Source organism: Lepidochelys kempii, chromosome 28 (assembly GCF_965140265.1).
Source record: "Lepidochelys kempii isolate rLepKem1 chromosome 28, rLepKem1.hap2, whole genome shotgun sequence".
Taxonomy (NCBI): Eukaryota; Metazoa; Chordata; order Testudines; family Cheloniidae; genus Lepidochelys; species Lepidochelys kempii.
The window spans coordinates 4,581,172-4,595,298 of record NC_133283.1 but is presented as its reverse complement, the minus strand read 5'-3'; the positions used below and the strand labels follow the sequence as shown (position 1 = coordinate 4,595,298).

General features: G+C 49.7%; 4 non-coding genes across 4 annotated transcripts; 2 read left to right on the top strand and 2 right to left on the bottom strand.

The window, feature by feature from the left end:
• Window positions 1–399: 399 nt before the first annotated feature.
• On the bottom strand, window positions 400–471 carry TRNAC-GCA (transfer RNA cysteine (anticodon GCA)). The gene has a single exon. It is a non-coding gene; the product is annotated as a tRNA-Cys (tRNA).
• A 3,848-nt stretch (window positions 472–4,319) lies between these two features.
• Window positions 4,320–4,401, top strand: TRNAS-GCU (transfer RNA serine (anticodon GCU)). Its single transcript has one exon. It is a non-coding gene; the product is annotated as a tRNA-Ser (tRNA).
• A 2,689-nt stretch (window positions 4,402–7,090) lies between these two features.
• Window positions 7,091–7,164, bottom strand: TRNAT-UGU (transfer RNA threonine (anticodon UGU)). Its single transcript has one exon. It is a non-coding gene; the product is annotated as a tRNA-Thr (tRNA).
• Window positions 7,165–9,535: 2,371 nt separating this feature from the next.
• Window positions 9,536–9,609, top strand: TRNAT-CGU (transfer RNA threonine (anticodon CGU)). The gene has a single exon. It is a non-coding gene; the product is annotated as a tRNA-Thr (tRNA).
• Window positions 9,610–14,127: the final 4,518 nt, after the last annotated feature.

Sequence of the window (14,127 nt, the reverse complement as noted above, 5' to 3'; positions counted from 1 at the left end):
TAACAGGTAGTTTGGTAAATCGTGGTTATTTTATTTTTGGAGCAGACTCCTGTCCACCTCCAGTAGAGTTCTCAGTCCCAATGGCAACTTACTTACCGAATGTAACACAAACTAGTCCATTCCTCCCAAGGGGATGGGGTTCTTGTTCTTCTACGCATTGTAGACCATGGAGACCAAGGATCTGCAAATGTGTCTTCATGTGTCTTTGTTTCATTGATGAAAACATAAACTAGACACTCAGAGGATTGGAAGTGATTTCAGATGAGGGACCTGTTTGCTAGGTTTCTATGCATTTGCACAGGAAAACACTGAGTGTTTCCATTCATCCCTATTCAGTGGAGCTCCCGAACATAATGGAAATGGATATGTGCTTATTTTTGTTAAGGGAACAGGCTTGTAAGGGGGCACTTGGGTTTGAACCAAGGATCACTTAAGCTGCAGTCAAACACTCGACCACTGAGCTACACCCCCATGGCATTGGCATAGGCAAGTCAGTGATCTTAAGGATTTTGCTCAGAGAGCTCCTTTTCCATTCCCAGACCATGGGTGGTTTTAAAAATGGGGTTTGATTAAACTTTATCTATACATGTAGACCCCACAGCTTGCCCACCCACTGACACAGCTTCTCCCACTGACATAGCTACCATCTCTCGGGGAGGTGGATTAACTACACGGACGGGACAGCTCTCGCTCATCCCCTTAGAGCATCTTAGAATCATAGACTATCAGGGTTGGAAGGAACCTCAGGAGGTCATCTAGTCCAACCCCCTGCTCAAAGCAGGACCAATCCCCAATTTTTGCCCCAGATCCCTAAATGGCCCCCTCAAAGATTGAACTCACAACCCTGGGTTTAGCAGGCCAATGCTCAAACCACTGAGCTATCCCTCCCCCAATCTTCATTAATTATGAATAAGTAGGAAATAACCGACTGAATGGACAGCAACCAATTTATCAAATATTGCTGAGCCTGCATTCAATATGGGTAACTGGTTGTCACAGAGTGTGGGGGAGTCAGGGCCCTGCACCCCTCTTCCTGGGATTCACCGAGACTCTCAGCCAGCCAGTAAAGCGGAAGGTTTATTGGACAACAGGAACACAGTCCAAAACAGAGCTTGTGGGTACAGCCAGAACCCCTCAGTCAAGTCCTTCTGGGGGTCAGGGAGCTTAGACCCCAGCCCTGGGGTTCCCTGCGTTCGACCACCCAGCCCAAAACTGAAAACAAACCCCCTCCCCGAGTCTCACTCCTCCGTCCCCCAGCTCCTCCTCCAGCCTTTGTCCAGTTTCCCGGGCAAAGGTGTCACCTGGGTCCAACCCCTCCCAGCTCAGGTTACAGGCTCAGGTCTCCTCACTCAGGTGCAGTCATCCCCTGCTCTCCCATCCCCCGTGCAGACAGTCCCAGCAGAACTAGACGACATTCCCCAGTCAATCCACCCCACTCCCTGCTGCGTCACACTGGTCATATTGGGCTGCATTAGTAGAAGCATTGAAAGCAGATCAGCGGTAACCAATTTATCAAATATTGCTGAGCCTGCATTCAGTATGGGTAACTGGTCTGCATTAGGTGGAGCATTGCCAGCAGATTGGGGGAAGTGATTATTCCCCTCTATTTGGCACTGATGAGGCCACATCTGGAGCATTGCGCCCAGTTTTCAGGGCCCCCTCCCACTACAGAAGCAAATTGGAGAGAGTCCAGGGGAGGGCAACAAAAATGATTAGGGGACTGGAACACATGACTTATGAGGAGAGGCTGAGGGAACTGGGATTATTTAGCCTGCGGAAGAGAAGAATGAGGGGGGATTTGATCGCTGCTTTCAACTACCTGAAACGGGGTTCCAAAGAGGATGGATCTAGCCTGTTCTCAGGGGTACCAGATGACAGAACGAGGAGTAATGGTCTCAAGTTGCAGTGGGGGAGGTCTAGGTTGGATATTAGGAAACACTATTTCCCTAGAAAGAAAAGGAGTACTTGTGGCACCTTAGAGACTAACCAATTTATTTGAGCATGAGCTTTCGTGAGCTACAGCTCACTTCATCGGATGCATACCATGGAAACTGCAGCAGACTTTATATACACACAGAGAATATGAAACAATACCTCCTCCCACCCCACTGTCCTGCTGGTAATAGCTTATCTAAAGTGATCATCACTTTGGGCCATTTCCAGCACAAATCCAGGTTTTCTCACCCTCCACCCCCCCACACAAATTCACTCTCCTGCTGGTGATAGCCCATCCAAAGTGACAACTCTTTACACAATGTGCATGACAATCAAGTTGGGCCATTTCCTGCACAAATCCAGGTTCTCTCACCCCCTCACCCCCCTCCCAAAAACCACACACACAAACTCACTCTCCCGCTGGCAATAGCTCATCCAAAGTGACCACTCTCCCTACAATGTGCATGATAATCAAGGTGGGCCATTTCCAGCACAAATCCAGGTTTTCTCACACACACACACACCCCCCCACCCCCACACACACACAAACTCACTCTCCTGCTGGTAATAGCTCATCCAAACTGACCACTCTCCAAGTTTAAATCCAAGTTAAACCAGAACATCTCGGGGGGGGGGGGTGTAGGAAAAAACAAGGGGAAATAGGCTACCTTGCATAATGACTTAGCCACTCCCAGTCTCTATTTAAGCCTAAATTAATAGTATCCAATTTGCAAATGAATTCCAATTCAGCAGTTTCTCACTGGAGTCTGGATTTGAAGGTTTTTTGTTTTAAGATAGCGACCTTCATGTCTGTGATTGCGTGACCAGAGAGATTGAAGTGTTCTCCGACTGGTTTATGAATGTTATAATTCTTGACATCTGATTTGTGTCCGGTGGGAGGAGGTATTGTTTCATATTCTCTGTGTGTATATAAAGTCTGCTGCAGTTTCCACGGCATGCATCCAATGAAGTGAGCTGTAGCTCACGAAAGCTCATGCTCAAATAAATTGGTTAGTCTCTAAGGTGCCACAAGTCCTCCTTTTCTTTTTGCGAATACAGACTAACACGGCTGCTACTCTGAAACCTGTCACTATTTCCCTAGGAGGGTGGTGAAGACTGGAATGGGTTCCCTGGGGAGGTGGTGGAATCTCCTTCCTTAGAGGTGTATAAGGCCCGGCTTGACAAAGCCCTGGCTGGGATGATTTAGTTGGGGTTGGTCCTGCTTTGAGCTGGGGTTTGGACTAGATGACCTCCTGAGGTCTCGTCCAACCCTGATCGAGGCTTAGAATAACATATCCCAACAAACGGTCCGTTGAGCTAAGTGCAAATCCCTCTCGTAATCCCCCTCTGTCCAGTAGCCCCAGGGCACGTTCCAAGCGTTGGATTCGAGCTGCTGAGTCAGCTTCCTGCAGTGAGTTTCAGCCTTCCCAGAGGTAATTTGTGAGGGCTCGCCGTTTTCGGATGTTCTTGTTTAATTCCCATCCATCCAATTCAAATGAGTTTGAAATTCCTCATAGCAACATTCTTTCACCTACTTTGGTAAACTGAGAACAGTTAAAAGAAAAGGAGGCCTTGTGGCACCTTAGAGACTAACCAATTTATTTGAGCATGAGCTTTCGTGAGCTACAGCTCACTTCATCGGATGCATACTCTGAAACCTGAGAACAGTTAGGAAATCTTGTACTGAGAGACCAGTCAGTGGGGAACAGAGCGATAGTCATTTGTAAACCAGTTGCATTAAGAACCACAGGTCTCTGGATGGGGGTAGGCCACCGTGGGGATGGGGGTGTCAGAGGCAATTTGGAGGGAGGTGGCGGAGTAGAGGGTGGAAGAGGTTGAATTAGGGTACATTTTCCCTTGGCCCCGAAAGGGGCAGCACGACATGCCCAATTAAAAGGGGGTGTCACGCCTGAAGAATTTACAATATCCACCAAAATAACAGGAACAACAAGACAAACACAGAACACAATGTTTTGTTGCGACAGGGGACCCACGGCGTTCTGGGTTTTCTTCCACTGGTGCCAGCTTGCCCAGAAAGTGTCTGAAAAACAAAATAAGCATTCCCCAGCCCCTGGGTGGGGACAGATGATTGCTTAAAAATGCCCCTTTCTTTTCACATTTTTTTGCCTGACTGCAGGAAAACCGAAGAATTACCTTTATATTTTGTTTGTTTGTTTTGTACATAGGATACTTGCTGCATACCTAGGCAGAGGAGGCCTGTCTATGTAAACACGGTCTGTTCCTGAAGTCTTTCCCCCAGCTCATCACTAGATGTGAGGGGGAGGTCATTCAGACCCTCCTTACACTTAGTGTTTAAAAACTCCTTATTGTCCCTACCTCTGCTGGCCTTAGACATCTCCTCCCGTCTCTTTTTTGGCAGCTCAGATGAGGTGGCCGAGTGGTTAAGGTGATGGTCTGCTAATCCATTGTGCTCTGCACGCATGGGTTCAAATCCCATCTTTGTTGTGTGCATTTAGTCTTCTCCCCTTCTTCACAAACCGCCGTCTCCCCTTTGGTACAATGACAGATCGAGCCACATTGCTTCCTGTAAACAAAAACCTTCTCAGGAACTCAGACCTCTCTTGCTTTCAGTAAAATATGTCTAAATCCCAGATTTCTTAAAGAATTCTGTGTTTCTTAGGTAACATCCTCATAATCTCCCCCAAACACCCTGGGACCTGCCCAAATAATTAAAATGCCCCCACCTCAGCAAGGCCACGACAGTGGCCCACAGCTAGAGTGTCTAGGCCAAGCTGTTCTGAAGGAGGCAACTCAAAGATTTTCTCTCTGCTTCCCTTGGCAAGGTCTGAGTGGGAAAACAAAATCCCCCAAATGGAAAATTTTCTGCTGAGAAATCAATACCAGTCTGTTTGGGGACTTTGATTTGAATGGATTATTATTATTGTCAAGGTTCCATCCCCACTCCGGACTCTGGGGTACAGATGTGGGGACCCGCATGAAAGACCCCCTAAGCTTATTTCTACCAGCTTAGGTTAAAAACTTCCCCAAGGCACAAAATCTTTGCCATTGGACTAGGCTATGCTGCCACCCCCAAGTGCTTTAATAAAGAACCAGGGAAAAGGACCACTTGGAGTTCCTCTTCCCCCAGCTATCCCCCCAAGCCCTTACACCCCCTTTCCTGGGGAGGCTGAGAATAAACAAGTTGAGCACAGACCAGCTTGGGTTTCTTAGGACCCTAAAAACCCAATCAGATTCTTAAAAGAACAGAACTTTATTAGAAGAGCAAAACAAAGATACAAGAAACACTGTAAAATTGGAATAGAAGATAATCTCACAGGCAGTCAGATTCAAAACATAGAGAATCCCTCTAGGCAAAACCTTAAGTTACAAAAAGGCGCAAAAACAGGAATACACATTCCCTCTAGCAGAGTGAATTTCACAAGCCAAAACAAAGAAAACCTAATGCATTTTCTAGCTAGTTTACTTACTAATTTTACAGGAGTTGGAGAGCTTGCATCCTTGATCTGTTCCCAGCAAAGGTATCACCCAGACAGAAAAAAGCCTTCCCCTCCCCGCCCCAGATTTGAAAGTATCTTGTCCCCTCATTGGTCATTTTGGGTCAGGTGCCAGTCAGGTTATCTGAGCTTCTTAACGCTTTACAGGTGAAAGGATTTTGCCTCTGGCCAGCGTGGATTTTATAGCACTATATACAGAAAGGTGGTTACCCTTCCCTTTATTTTTATGACAATTATTCTCTTCTGATCTCTACAATTATTTCAGTTCAGTCTTTGTCCTCCAGAAGTGTTGCCAGGTGTTGAGTTGTGGGGGAGAGAAGCCAAGTCATGATGTTTCTTCCCCTCTTTCATAGTTTCTTCCAACTTGCTAGGAAGTTCCTTTGCTATGATGTGAGTCAAGCAGTGTCCATTGTCTCTGGGCTATCTCGGAGAAGTCTGCATTGTACACGGTTCCTGGGATAGACCTTGGGAGTGTGGATACATTTAATGGGCCAGCAGCGAGTCTGGCTCCTCCAGAAAGGCTGGTGATGGGCATTTCTCAGCCTCATAACATATGTTAGTAACGCACACAGAGCAAAACTTCATAACTTCCCAGATAATGCTAACACACACCACCCAACAAGATATTAATGTTCACCAGATCACGACTTTTGAAATGATAGCTCACCAGGCCGACTTTGTACAAATCATACCTTAATTCTATGAGAGTGGTGACTATGGGGCTTCCAGGGTGCTGCTTTGAGCACAGCCTGCCACCCTTGGGCTGACACTGCAATGGAGACGTCCCCGTAGAGTCCCTCTCTCCCGGGATAAAGATGGCAGCAGGGCTGGCCTGGGTCGCCTGACGTGGGCTCCTGGAGCTCAAGCTGTGGGGCTCAAAGCTGGGGTGCAGATACTGGTGTTCCTGCTGAAGCCTGGGTTTGGAAACCCTCACCCCTCGTGGGGCCTCAGAGATTGGGCTCAAGCCCATCCGTCTCCACTGTCATTTTATCGTCTTGCAGCCTCAGCCCCAGAAGCCTGAGTCAGCTGCCCTGGGGTCTGAGACAGGTGCCTTGATTGTTTTAATCGCTGTGCAGACATAACGTTAGGATACGTCTACAGTGCAATGAAACACCCACAGCTGGCCCGTGTCACATTAATCAGGGTACGTGTCTCGGCTCAGGCTCAGGACCCTGCTCTAGGAGCCCAGAAGGTTGGGAGGGAGTTTAGCAAGTGGAAATGGTAAAACCGCAGTGAAGTATTCCCCTGGACCCAATGGCATTTCTCCATTTTTCTGTCTGCTTTGGGGCAGGGACAAAAAACACATCCTGCTGCATTCGTTATTTCAAAGGGAGGTTTAGGATTTTCATTCTCAGACACGGTGCACAAAGCAGGACTCAACCCGTGGCGTAAACTGAATGAGCCGCCCACAGATTCTGGCAGCCCCAATGAGCCACTTGGTGTGAGAGCTTGGACCTGCCCCTGTCCCAGAGGGAGGGGGTCATCTGCGAGGGGACTGCACCACTGACCTATCAGCTCTTAACACTCAAACTTTCAGAAACTCTATCATCAGTGGCTGTGCGTGTAATTTAAATGATAAGAACAGTACAGTCTTACAGGGCTAGACCAAAGGTCCACCTATCTCTGTATCTTGTCTTCTGACAGCAGCCAATACCAGGTGCCTCAAAAGCCACTCAACAAGGCACCACTGGGAGTTGAACCCAGGATCTCCTGTTTACAAGACAGGTGCTTTAGCCAGCTAAGCCATGGTGCCTGTCTCTGGCTAACGTATGGTGTCTGCCCAGACCTGACTCCCTGCCAACGCCCCCCACGGCCGGACAAGCGTTGCTTGTGTTGGATTCTGTAAAGCAGAGAAGCAGGTGAAGTTTTGCTCCCAAGGTGTGTGTGTGATTCTTTGGACAGGTCTATGCTACAAAATTAAGTCAGTGTAGCCTACACCCGCACCTCCCTGTCCCTCCCCTGAGACCCGCCCTGCCGTCCTCTTTCTTCATGCTGCAGTTGTTATTCCATGAAACATCAAGGATGGAATGAAAAGCTGAGTTTCCTCCAGGATGAGGAAAGAAAGGAGCCACCAACTCCCTGGCAAAGCTCTGTGCCCCACAGAAAACCTGCCCCCTGCTATTGCCATCACTGATGGACCGGGGATATGACGGGGAAAGGGACTGTCTGAATTATCGAGGCAGGAAATGGACAACAATCTACAGCAACGTCATTAACCACAGACACACTCTCCTCATGCTCCAGCCAGAAGGGAAACGGGCAGGAATTCTCGCTGTTCAGCCCTGGGCACACTTACACAACCGCACAGCAGTGAGTGTGTTGTGGACGCTGGTCTGAGGAAACAATTGGAAACGCAAAAAGAAAAGGAGGACTTGTGGCACCTTAGAGACTAACCAATTTATTTGAGCATAAACTTTCGTGAGCTACAGCTCACTTCATCGGATGCAAACTGTGGAAAATACAGCAGATGTTTTTATACACACAGACCATGAAAAAATGGGTGTTTATCACTTCAAAAGGTTTTCTCTCCCCCCACCCCAAACGATCACTCAGTGAGAACAGAACTAGAGAGTCGTGAGAAACCTGCATCAGCCAGGAAGCGGTGGCCAGGCGGTTATGGTGATGGGCTAGAAATCCCTTGGGGGTCTCCCTGCCCAGGTTCAAATCCTGTCAACGACAGAGGAACTTGTGGCTCTTCTGTTTCACTGCCCGAGCGCCCTTCGGGCCAACGGAGCTCGGTCTTGTCTCGCTCTCAGGCTACGTCTACGCTACTGAGTTACGTGGCTCGAGTTGCAGTCTTTTAATTAAATCCTCCCTGTGTCACCGGAGCGCATCCAGGCTAGCAGCTCTTGCCTCGCCCCAGAGAGCCGTGCGCTGTGGGTCGCCTTCGCACTGGGCGACTGGCCGCGGGGAGCTTTGGGAAGGGCTGGCGGTGGCTCGTGGGCCGGTGCCGCATCGCGCGAGGCAGGTTGCTCTGTCCCACGGGCATCCGACTCGATTGCCAGCTGCTTTCCAGCCGCAGGGTGAGCAGAGACCGGGTGTGTGTTCGGGGAGTGTGTCGGCACGCTGCCTCTAAGCGCGGACGGCCGCTGGAAGCCAGCAGTCCTGAGGCAGGGGGAGGGGGACACCCCACTACGGAGGCAGGGGGAGGGGGACAACCCCGACCTCGGCCCCTGCTTCCCTCGCTGGCTCAGCCCAGCCCAGCCGTCTCTGTCACAGACACACACTCACACACACCTGCTGCCGCCAGCCTGGCTCTGTGTCGGGGGCACGGGAACGGGGGGGTAGAGGGCCATGGCCCCACCACGTTTTACCAGCCGTAAGGACGAACGACGGGGGGGGGACAAGGTGCAGTCTTGGGGGGAAGAGGCGTTCTGTGGATGTGGCCTCGGGGGCACGGCCTGGGGCGGGGACTCAGGGGGAAGGAGCGGTGTAAGGTTGGGGCCTGAGGGAGAAGGGGTGGCATGAGTGCGGGTCCTTGGGGAAAGGGGCATCATGGGGGTGCCGCAGTTTGGATGCGGGTGGCCCCCCCGGCCCCTGTGAGGAAGCTTCCGTCACCCCTGCTCCGTGGTCGCAGTGCGGGAGGGGGCAGCGTCCCACGGCAGCGATTTGCTCCTGGCTGCCGGAGCAGAGCCGCCGGCTCAGCCGTCAGAGCTTCCCGGAGCGACGAAACGGGAGGGGGGCCCAGCCTCTGCAGCAGGAAGGCAGGGCGGGCGGGTTCAGGGCGGGCATTGTGGGATACCGGCGGAGGTCAGTAATGGTGATCTAATGACCGGCAGCGTCTACACTGACCCGTTGTTGCTTTAAGTGCCCTGCAAAAAGCTCTAGGCCTCTCATCGAGGTGGTTTTATTCTGTCGCCAAAACAGGGCCGTTTTCTCACCAGACGTGGCATCGCAGTGTATGCACCAGCCAAAAGCTGCCGACCGAGGGAGCGTCGTGTGCTTTTCACACGCCTGAGCAACAGAACGATGCTGAAAGAACTTTGTAGTGCGGACCTGGCCAAGGATTCACACCCCCACAGCTTGCAAGGAAAACGTCAGCTGCTCCCCTGCTTTGCGGAAGTCAAACACAAGCAAAGCTTGTCAGGCCCAGGTGGGGTCTGGCAGGGAGTCAGGGACGGGCAGGCACCATGGCTTAGCTGGCGAAAGCACCTGTTTCGTAAACAGGAGATCCTGGGTTCGACTCCCTGTGGTGCCTTGTTGAGTGGCTTTTGGGGCACCTGGGACTGGCTACTGTCAGAAGACAAAGAACCAGAGCTAGATGGGTCTTTGGTCTAGCCGAGAATGGCTTTTTCCTATGGTTTAAATTACACTCACAGACACTGATAAGAGAGTTATTGAAAGTTTGGGTGTTAAGGGCTGGTAGGTCTGTGTTTCAGTCCCCTTGCAGATGACCCCCCTCCCTCTGGGACAGGGACCTGTCTGAGCTCTCACACCAAATGTCTAATTGTGGCTGCCAGAATCTGTGTGCGCACGAGTCTGAGAATGAAAACCATAAGCCAGCCTTTGAAATAAGGAATGCAGCAGGACGTGTTATTGTCCCTGCCCCAAAGCAGACAGACCAATGGAGAACTGCCATTGAGCCCAGGGGAATACTCCACTGCCCTTTTACCTTTTTCACTTGCGAAACTCCCTCCCAAGCTTGTGGGGTCCCAGAGCCCGGTACTGAGCCTGAGCTGAGATGTCCACACTGGAAACTTACCACCCCCCAGCCCAAGCTCCGGGAGCCTGAGCTGGCACGGGACCGCCCTGGGTGTTTCATTGCAGTGTGGACACAGCCGAGCATTGTGTCTACACCGCCGCTAACATACCCAAGTCACTCTTCTCAAACCCTGGCTCAGCTGATTCAGGTTTGTGGGGCAGGGTTATGAAATTACAGTGTAGACACTCCAGCTTGTGCCCAGCCTCTGATATCCCACAAGGGGTGAGGGTCTCTGAGCCCAAATGTCTACACTGCAATTTTTAGCCCCAAAATGTGAGCCCCAGAAGTCCATGTCAGACGATCCAGGACAGCCGGGCTGCAGGGCTTTTATCACAGGATCGATGCGCTCTCAGGGTATGTCTACATTGCAATGTGAGCCCAGGGTCAGTAGAAGTCACATCAGCAGCCACAACACAAACATAAACCAGCAGCAAAAGACCCACCCCCAAATAAGCTGGGCAGTGCCCTTCTCCCTCAGGTTCTTAAGTCCAGCAACCAAAAGTCCTTTAACATGAGCCATCCCCTCCCTGCATCCCACTCACAGTTGTTGTCCTTAGTCAGTACACACCCAGCGGTGCATCTGTAGAGTTCACCCCCCATCCTGGGTGGAAAAAGGAGGAAAATAAGAAGGCACCATACTCACTAGGTTGTCTAGGGACTCACTCATCCCTCCATAGCCACCCAGTCCCAAAGTTGGTCAAACACCTAAATTTTAGTATTTGATTGTGATTGATTACCCATGCCTCTCAACTCTATTCCTCAATCTGCCTGGCTTTGGAACCCATGTCCCCTGCCTAGCAAGTGCTATTCAGTTGAGGGTGAGTCCCTCAATTGGGGCCTGCCAAGTAGAGTTCTGCTGCCCTCGATTCACACAACAAGGACAACAACGCTTTAACACTCCTGCCCCAATAACAAGGAGACTGGGAATCCAACACCAGCCCAAAGTGATCATTTCAGCAAGCAATCCCATCATGCTGAGCACCTAGGCAGGTTGTCTCTGCCCATGCAAACAAGATCAGCTTCAGAAGTCCTCTTCCACAGCTCATCATTAGATGTCAGGGGAGCGCTCATTCCGACCCTACTTACATATTTAATATAAACATTTCCAACATACTGTAAAAGCCACATGCAGACACACACACGAAACCTTGCAAGAAAAGCTTCTTGAGGGGGTCTGAAGCACATGCTGCTGGAGGGAAGGAGGGAAACCGTGAGTTGGGATTGAGGGGCACTGGGAATAGAGGGGATGTGGGTTTGGGATGAAGAGCATCCTCGTTTAGGGTTTCAGCAGGACAGGGGAAGGCAGCAGGTGATTCTAATTCTTTAGAGATATTTTGTGTGTTTGTATGTGTGTGCAAAGGAGGAACATGCTATATGTCCACAGGCCTTTATTCCTCCAGCCTGCAAGGACAGAGGGGATGTCAGGAAGTTGCCCCTTCAATCACACAACAAAAAGGCCCTTCTTAGGAAAGGCAAAATCCTGAAGAGGAAAAGTAATGTCAAAGAGACAGCTATCTAGGCATATAGTTCATCACCTGACCAGGGCCTTGAACCCTGGACCTCAGATTAAAAGCCTGAGGCTCCACCAACTGAGCTAGCCAGGCTCATGAGAAAAAGAAGGCAAGTTGGTGCACAGGAGTAAGTGGTTGACTGTTCCTGATCACCTTCCTCTCTTCCAAGTGCTTCAAATGGTTTCCTTGAGGACCTGCTCCATGATTTTTCCAGGGACTGAGGTGAGGCTGACTGGTCTGTAGTTCCCCGGGTTCTCCTTCTTGCCCTTTTTAATGAAGGGCACTATATTTTCCTTTTTCCAGTCGTCTGGGACCTACCCCGATCGCCACGAGTTTTCCAAGATAATGGCTAATGGCTCTGCAATCACATCCGCCAACTCCCTCAGCGCCCTCGGATGCCTTAGATCTGGACCCATGGGCTTATGCATGTCCAGCTTTTCTAAATAGTCCTTAACCTGTGCTTTCTCCACTGAGAGCTGCTCACCTCCTCCCCATACTGTGTTGCCCAGTGCACCTGCCTGGGAGCTGACCGTGTCTGTGAAGACAGAGGCAAAAAAAGCATTGAGTCCTTCAGCTTTTTCCACATCCTCTGTCACTAGGTTGCCTCCCCCATTCATTAAGGGTCCCACACTTTCCCTGACCTTTTTCTTGTTGCTAACATAGAAATCCTTCTTGTTACCCTTCACATCCCTTGCTAGCTGCAACTCCAGTTGTGTTTTGGCCTTCCTGATTACACCTCTGCATGCTCGAGCAATATTTTTATATTCCTCCCTAGTCATCTGTCCAAGTTTTCACTTCTTGTAAGCTTCCTTTTTGTGTTTAAGCTCCCCGAAGAATTCACTGTTAAGCCAAGCTGGTCGCCTGCCATATTTGCTATTCTTTCTGCACATCGGGATGGTTTGTTCCTGCACCCTCAATAAGGATTCTTTAAAGTACAGACAGCTTTCCTGTACTCCTTTCCTCCTCATATTAGCCTCCCAGGGGATCCTGCCCATCAGTTCCCTAAGGGGGTCAAAGTCTGATTTTCTGAAGTCCAGTTTCCATATTTTGCTACTCTTCTTTCTTCCTCCCTAGGGAGGTGGTGGAATCTCCTTCTTTAGATATTTTTAAGGTCAGGCTTGACAAAGCCCTGGCTGGGATGATTTAGTTGGGGGTTGGCCCTGTTTTGAGCAGGGGGTCGGACTAGATACCTCCTGAGGGCCCTTCCCACCCTGATCTTCTATGGTTCTATGATTCTGTCATAAATACAAAGGGAAGGGTAAACCCCTTTGAAATCCCTCCTGGCCAGGGGAAAGCTCCTCTCACCTGGAAAGGGTTAAGAAGCTAAAGGTAACCTCGCTGGCACCTGACCAAAATGACCAATGAGGAGACAAGATACTTTCAAAAGCTGGGAGGAGGGAGAGAAACAAAGGGTCTGTGTCTGTCTATATGCTGCTCTTGCCAGGGACAGAACAGGAATGGAGTCTTAGAACTTTTAGTAAGTAATCTAGCTAGGTATGTGTTAGATTATGATTTCTTTAAATGGCTGAGAAAAGAATTGTGCTGAATAGAATAACTATTTCTGTCTATGTATCTTTTTTGTAACTTAAGGTTTTGCCTAGAGGGGTTCTCTATGTTTTTGAATCTAATTACCCTGTAAGATATCTACCATCCTGATTTTACAGGGGGGATTTCTTTATTTCTATTTACTTCTATTTTTTATTAAAAGTCTTCTTGTAAAAAACTGAATGCTTTTTCATTGTTCTCTTATCCAAGGGTTTGGGTCTGTGGTCACCTATGCAAATTGGTGAAGCTTTTTATCCAACATTTCCCAGGAAGGGGTGGGGGTGCAAGTGTTGGGAGGATTGTTCATTGTTCTTAAGATCCAAGGGTTTGGGTCTGTAGTCACCTAGGCAAATTGGTGAGGCTTTTTACCGAACCTTGTCCAGGAAGTGGGGTGCAAGGTTTTGGGAAGTATTTTGGAGGGAAGGACGCGTCCAAACAGCTCTTCCCCAGTAACCAGTATTCGTTTGGTGGTGGTAGCGACCAGTCCAAGGACAACGGGTGTAATATTTTGTACCTTGGGGAAGTTTTGACCTAAGCTGGTAAAGATAAGCTTAGGAGGTTTTTCATGTAGGTCCCCACATCTGTACCCTAGAGTTCAGAGTGGGGGAGGAACCTTGACAGATTCTGATTGCTGAAAGCAGGTTCAGGGGGTTGCGTATTTTTGAAAGAAAAAAGCGATACTGAAAAAAGGAACACAGACAAAAATGGTCGGTAAAGGCTAATGTCCTGAATGGGAACTCAGCAGCGGTTTGTAACTGGGGGAGGCGTACAGTCTGAATGTGTATGACCCGACCCCGTCCCCCACTCCCTCCCCGCCTAGCAGGAGGGCTTGGTACTCTCTCTGTGCATCGGTGTGATGGCTGAGGGGTTGACTAAGCAGTGACCATCCAAGGAGGTTCCCTGAGTAGGCTGCACTCCTGAGGAGATTCTGTGCACGATATTTTAAAATTCTGCACGT